Genomic DNA, 8,121 nt, shown 5'->3' on the forward strand with positions numbered 1-8,121 from the left:
CAATAGAGCCCAATAGCAAAAATCAGGTTTTGAATGAAGAATCACATTTCTTGGTAAAATCATGCAGGATTGAAATTTTTGATGGTTTTTTACTCCTCTCAACAGCCCAAACAAGTTTCTAAAAGGATGAGTTTGCAACTACTTTACTTATGGAGAAAATTCAAAACATTCATTATTCAATAGAGCCCAATAGCAAAAACCAGCGTTTTGAATGAAGAATCACATTTCTTGGTAGAATCATGCAGGATTGAAATTTTTGATGGTTTTTTACTCCTCTCAACAGCCCAAACAAGTTTCTAAAAGGATGAGTTTGCAACTACTTAACTTTTGGAGAAAATTCAAAACATTCATTATTCAATAGGGCCCAAACTATCAAAAACCAGCGGTTTCAATGAACACACATTTCTTGGTAGAATCATGCAGGACTGAAATTTTTGATGTTTTTCTACTCCTCTCATGAGCCCAAACAAGTCTCTAAAAGCATGAGTTTGCAACTACTTTACTTTTGGAGAAAATTCAAAACATTCATTACTCAAAAGAGCCCAATAGCAAAAACCAGCGTTTTGAATGAAGAATCACATTTCTTGGTAGAATCATGCAGGATTGAAATTTTTGATGGTTTTTTACTCCTCTCAACAGCCCAAACAAGTTTCTAAAAGGATGAGTTTGCAACTACTTTACTTTTGGAGAAAATTCAAAACATTCATTATTCAATAGGGCCCAAACTATCAAAAACCAGCGGTTTCAATGAACACACATTTCTTGGTAGAATCATGCAGGACTGAAATTTTTGATGTTTTTCTACTCCTCTCATGAGCCCAAACAAGTCTCTAAAAGCATGAGTTTGCAACTACTTTACTTTTGGAGAAAATTCAAAACATTCATTATTCAATAGAGCCCAATAGCAAAAATCAGGTTTTGAATGAAGAATCACATTTCTTGGTAGAATCATGCAGGATTGAAATTTTTGATGGTTTTTTACTCCTCTCAACAGCCCAAACAAGTTTCTAAAAGGATGAGTTTGCAACTACTTTACTTTTGGAGAAAATTCAAAACATTCATTATTCAATAGGGCCCAAACTATCAAAAACCAGCGGTTTCAATGAACACACATTTCTTGGTAGAATCATGCAGGACTGAAATTTTTGATGTTTTTCTACTCCTCTCATGAGCCCAAACAAGTCTCTAAAAGCATGAGTTTGCAACTACTTTACTTTTGGAGAAAATTCAAAACATTCATTACTCAAAAGAGCCCAATAGCAAAAACCAGCGTTTTGAATGAAGAATCACATTTCTTGGTAGAATCATGCAGGATTGAAATTTTTGATGGTTTTTTACTCCTCTCAACAGCCCAAACAAGTTTCTAAAAGGATGAGTTTGTAACTACTTTACTTTTGGAGAAAATTCAAAACATTCATTATTCAATAGGGCCCAAACTATCAAAAACCAGCGGTTTCAATGAACACACATTTCTTGGTAGAATCATGCAGGACTGAAATTTTTGATGTTTTTCTACTCCTCTCATGAGCCCAAACAATTCTCTAAAAGCATGAGTTTGCAACTACTTTACTTTTGGAGAAAATTCAAAACATTCATTACTCAAAAGAGCCCAATAGCAAAAACCAGCGTTTTGAATGAAGAATCACATTTCTTGTTAGAATCATGCAGGATTGAAATTTTTGATGGTTTTTTACTCCTCTCAACATCCCAAACAAGTTTCTAAAAGGATGAGTTTGCAACTACTTTACTTTTGGAGAAAATTCAAAACATTCATTATTCAATAGGGCCCAAACTATCAAAAACCAGCGGTTTCAATGAACACACATTTCTTGGTAGAATCATGCAGGACTGAAATTTTTGATGTTTTTCTACTCCTCTCATGAGCCCAAACAAGTCTTTAAAAGCATGAGTTTGCAACTACTTTACTTTTGGAGAAAATTCAAAACATTCATTACTCAAAAGAGCCCAATAGCAAAAACCAGCGTTTTGAATGAAGAATCACATTTCTTGGTAGAATCATGCAGGATTGAAATTTTTGATGGTTTTTTACTCCTCTCAACAGCCCAAACAAGTTTCTAAAAGGATGAGTTTGCAACTACTTTACTTTTGGAGAAAATTCAAAACATTCATTATTCAATAGGGCCCAAAATATCAAAAACCAGCGGTTTGAATGAACACACATTTCTTGGTAGAATCGTGCAGGACTGAAATTTTTGATGTTTTTCTACTCCTCTCATGAGCCCAAACAAGTCTCTAAAAGGATGAGTTTGCAACTACTTTACTTTTGGAGAAAATTCAAAACATTCATTATTCAATAGAGCCCAATAGCAAAAACCAGCGTTTTGAATGAAGTATCACATTTCTTGGTAGAATCATGCAGGATTGAAATTTTTGATGGTTTTTTACTCCTCTCAACAGCCCAAACAAGTTTCTAAAAGGATGAGTTTGCAACTACTTTACTTTTGGAGAAAATTCAAAACATTCATTATTCAATAGGGAACAAACTATCAAAAACCAGCGGTTTGAATGAACACACATTTCTTGGTAGAATCATGCAGGACTGAAATTTTAGATGTTTTTCTACTCCTCTCATGAGCCCAAACAAGTCTCTAAAAGCATGAGTTTGCAACTACTTTACTTTTGGAGAAAATTCAAAACATTCATTATTCAATAGAGCCCAATAGCAAAAATCAGGTTTTGAATGAAGAATCACATTTCTTGGTAAAATCATGCAGGATTGAAATTTTTGATGGTTTTTTACTCCTCTCAACAGCCCAAACAAGTTTCTAAAAGGATGAGTTTGCAACTACTTTACTTTTGGAGAAAATTCAAAACATTCATTATTCAATAGGGCCCAAACTATCAAAAACCAGCGGTTTGAATGAACACACATTTCTTGGTAGAATCATGCAGGACTGAAATTTTTGATGTTTTTCTACTCCTCTCATGAGCCCAAACAAGTCTCTAAAAGCATGAGTTTGCAACTACTTTACATTTGGAGAAAATTCAAAACATTCATTACTCAAAAGAGCCCAATAGCAAAAACCAGCGTTTTGAATGAAGAATCACATTTCTTGGTAGAATCATGCAGGATTGAAATTTTTGATGGTTTTTTACTCCTCTCAACAGCCCAAACAAGTTTCTAAAAGGATGAGTTTGCAACTACTTTACTTTTGGAGAAAATTCAAAACATTCATTATTCAATAGGGCCCAAACTATCAAAAACCAGCGGTTTCAATGAACACATATTTCTTGGTAGAATCGTGCAGGACTGAAATTTTTGATGTTTTTCTACTCCTTTCATGAGCCCAAACAAGTCTCTAAAAGGATGAGTTTGCAACTACTTTACTTTTGGAGAAAATTCAAAACATTCATTATTCAATAGAGCCCAATAGCAAAAATCAGGTTTTGAATGAAGAATCACATTTCTTGGTAGAATCATGCAGGATTGAAATTTTTGATGGTTTTTTACTCCTCTCAACAGCCCAAACAAGTTTCTAAAAGGATGAGTTTGTAACTACTTTACTTTTGGAGAAAATTCAAAACATTCATTATTCAATAGGGCCCAAACTATCAAAAACCAGCGGTTTCAATGAACACACATTTCTTGGTAGAATCATGCAGGACTGAAATTTTTGATGTTTTTCTACTCCTCTCATGAGCCCAAACAAGTCTCTAAAAGCATGAGTTTGCAACTACTTTACTTTTGGAGAAAATTCAAAACATTCATTATTCAATAGAGCCCAATAGCAAAAATCAGGTTTTGAATGAAGAATCACATTTCTTGGTAGAATCATGCAGGATTGAAATTTTTGATGGTTTTTTACTCCTCTCAACAGCCCAAACAAGTTTCTAAAAGGATGAGTTTGCAACTACTTTACTTTTAGAGAAAATTCAAAACATTCATTATTCAATAGGGCCCAAAATATCAAAAAACAGCGGTTTGAATGAACACACATTTCTTGGTAGAATCGTGCAGGACTGAAATTTTTGATGTTTTTCTACTCCTCTCATGAGCCCAAATAAGTCTCTTCAAGGATGAGTTTGCAACTACTTTACTTTTGGAGTAAATTCAAAACATTCATTATTCAATAGAGCCCAATAGCAAAAACCAGCGTTTTGAATGAAGAATCACATTTCTTGGTAGAATCATGCAGGATTGAAATTTTTGATGGTTTTTTACTCCTCTCAACAGCCCAAACAAGTTTCTAAAAGGATGAGTTTGCAACTACTTTACTTTTGGAGAAAATTCAAAACATTCATTATTCAATAGGGCCCAAACTATCAAAAACCAGCGGTTTCAATGAACACACATTTCTTGGTAGAATCATGCAGGACTGAAATTTTTGATGTTTTTCTACTCCTCTCATGAGCCCAAACAAGTCTCTAAAAGCATGAGTTTGCAACTACTTTACATTTGGAGAAAATTCAAAACATTCATTACTCAAAAGAGCCCAATAGCAAAAACCAGCGTTTTGAATGAAGAATCACATTTCTTGGTAGAATCATGCAGGATTGAAATTTTTGATGGTTTTTTACTCCTCTCAACAGCCCAAACAAGTTTCTAAAAGGATGAGTTTGCAACTACTTTACTTTTGGAGAAAATTCAAAACATTCATTATTCAATAGGGCCCAAACTATCAAAAACCAGCGGTTTCAATGAACACATATTTCTTGGTAGAATCGTGCAGGACTGAAATTTTTGATGTTTTTCTACTCCTTTCATGAGCCCAAACAAGTCTCTAAAAGGATGAGTTTGCAACTACTTTACTTTTGGAGAAAATTCAAAACATTCATTATTCAATAGAGACCAATAGCAAAAATCAGGTTTTGAATGAAGAATCACATTTCTTGGTAGAATCATGCAGGATTGAAATTTTTGATGGTTTTTTACTCCTCTCAACAGCCCAAACAAGTTTCTAAAAGGATGAGTTTGTAACTACTTTACTTTTGGAGAAAATTCAAAACATTCATTATTCAATAGGGCCCAAACTATCAAAAACCAGCGGTTTCAATGAACACACATTTCTTGGTAGAATCATGCAGGACTGAAATTTTTGATGTTTTTCTACTCCTCTCATGAGCCCAAACAAGTCTCTAAAAGCATGAGTTTGCAACTACTTTACTTTTGGAGAAAATTCAAAACATTCATTATTCAATAGAGCCCAATAGCAAAAATCAGGTTTTGAATGAAGAATCACATTTCTTGGTAGAATCATGCAGGATTGAAATTTTTGATGGTTTTTTACTCCTCTCAACAGCCCAAACAAGTTTCTAAAAGGATGAGTTTGCAACTACTTTACTTTTAGAGAAAATTCAAAACATTCATTATTCAATAGGGCCCAAAATATCAAAAAACAGCGGTTTGAATGAACACACATTTCTTGGTAGAATCGTGCAGGACTGAAATTTTTGATGTTTTTCTACTCCTCTCATGAGCCCAAATAAGTCTCTTCAAGGATGAGTTTGCAACTACTTTACTTTTGGAGTAAATTCAAAACATTCATTATTCAATAGAGCCCAATAGCAAAAACCAGCGTTTTGAATGAAGAATCACATTTCTTGGTAGAATCATGCAGGATTGAAATTTTTGATGGTTTTTTACTCCTCTCAACAGCCCAAACAAGTTTCTAAAAGGATGAGTTTGCAACTACTTTACTTTTGGAGAAAATTCAAAACATTCATTATTCAATAGGGCCCAAACTATCAAAAACCAGCGGTTTCAATGAACACACATTTCTTGGTAGAATCATGCAGGACTGAAATTTTTGATGTTTTTCTACTCCTCTCATGAGCCCAAACAAGTCTCTAAAAGCATGAGTTTGCAACTACTTTACTTTTGGAGAAAATTCAAAACATTCATTATTCAATAGAGCCCAATAGCAAAAATCAGGTTTTGAATGAAGAATCACATTTCTTGGTAGAATCATGCAGGATTGAAATTTTTGATGGTTTTTTACTCCTCTCAACAGTCCAAACAAGTTTCTAAAAGGATGAGTTTGCAACTACTTTACTTTTGGAGAAAATTCAAAACATTCATTATTCAATAGGGCCCAAACTATCAAAAACCAGCGGTTTCAATGAACACAAATTTCTTGGTAGAATCATGCAGGACTGAAATTTTTGATGTTTTTCTACTCCTCTCATGAGCCCAAACAAGTCTCTAAAAGCATGAGTTTGCAACTACTTCACTTTTGGAGAAAATTCAAAACATTCATTATTCAATAGAGCCCAATAGCAAAAATCAGGTTTTGAATGAAGAATCACATTTCTTGGTAAAATCATGCAGGATTGAAATTTTTGATGGTTTTTTACTCCTCTCAACAGCCCAAACAAGTTTCTAAAAGGATGAGTTTGCAACTACTTTACTTTTGGAGAAAATTCAAAACATTCATTATTCAATAGGGCCCAAACTATCAAAAACCAGCGGTTTGAATGAACACACATTTCTTGGTAGAATCATGCAGGACTGAAATTTTTGATGTTTTTCTACTCCTCTCATGATCCCAAACAAGTCTCTAAAAGCTTGAGTTTGCAACTACTTTACATTTGGAGAAAATTCAAAACATTCATTACTCAAAAGAGCCCAATAGCAAAAACCAGCGTTTTGAATGAAGAATCACATTTCTTGGTAGAATCATGGAGGATTGAAATTTTTGATGGTTTTTTACTCCTCTCAACAGCCCAAACAAGTTTCTAAAAGGATGAGTTTGCAACTACTTTACTTTTGGAGAAAATTCAAAACATTCATTATTCAATAGGGCCCAAACTATCAAAAACCAGCGGTTTCAATGAACACATATTTCTTGGTAGAATTATGCAGGACTGAAATTTTTGATGTTTTTCTACTCCTCTCATGAGCCCAAACAAGTCTCTAAAAGCATGAGTTTGCAACTACTTTACTTTTGGAGAAAATTCAAAACATTCATTATTCAATAGAGCCCAATAGCAAAAATCAGGTTTTGAATGAAGAATCACATTTCTTGGTAAAATCATGCAGGATTGAAATTTTTGATGGTTTTTTACTCCTCTCAACAGCCCAAACAAGTTTCTAAAAGGATGAGTTTGCAACTACTTTACTTTTGGAGAAAATTCAAAACATTCATTATTCAATAGGGCCCAAACTATCAAAAACCAGCGGTTTGAATGAACACACATTTCTTGGTAGAATCATGCAGGACTGAAATTTTTGATGTTTTTCTACTCCTCTCATGAGCCCAAACAAGTCTCTAAAAGCATGAGTTTGCAACTACTTTACTTTTGGAGAAAATTCAAAACATTCATTATTCAATAGAGCCCAATAGCAAAAATCAGGTTTTGAATGAAGAATCACATTTCTTGGTAGAATCATGCAGGATTGAAATTTTTGATGGTTTTTTACTCCTCTCAACAGCCCAAACAAGTTTCTAAAAGGATGAGTTTGCAACTACTTTACTTTTGGAGAAAATTCAAAACATTCATTATTCAATAGGGCCCAAACTATCAAAAACCAGCGGTTTGAATGAACACACATTTCTTGGTAGAATCATGCAGGACTGAAATTTTTGATGTTTTTCTACTCCTCTCATGAGCCCAAACAAGTCTCTAAAAGCATGAGTTTGCAACTACTTTACTTTTGGAGAAAATTCAAAACATTCATTATTCAATAGAGCCCAATAGCAAAAATCAGGTTTTGAATGAAGAATCACATTTCTTGGTAGAATCATGCAGGATTGAAATTTTTGATGGTTTTTTACTCCTCTCAACAGCCCAAACAAGTTTCTAAAAGGATGAGTTTGCAACTACTTTACTTTTGGAGAAAATTCAAAACATTCATTATTCAATAGGGCCCAAACTATCAAAAACCAGCGGTTTCAATGAACACACATTTCTTGGTAGAATCATGCAGGACTGAAATTTTTGATGTTTTTCTACTCCTCTCATGAGCCCAAACAAGTCTCTAAAAGCATGAGTTTGCAACTACTTTACTTTTGGAGAAAATTCAAAACATTCACTATTCAATAGAGCCCAATAGCAAAAATCAGGTTTTGAATGAAGAATCACATTTCTTGGTAAAATCATGCAGGATTGAAATTTTTGATGGTTTTTTACTCCTCTCAACAGCCCAAACAAGTTTCTAAA

Source organism: Dendrobates tinctorius, unplaced genomic scaffold (assembly GCF_039654945.1).
Source record: "Dendrobates tinctorius isolate UK_male_01 unplaced genomic scaffold, ASM3965494v1 ptg000446l, whole genome shotgun sequence".
NCBI classification, from domain to species: Eukaryota; Metazoa; Chordata; class Amphibia; order Anura; family Dendrobatidae; genus Dendrobates; species Dendrobates tinctorius.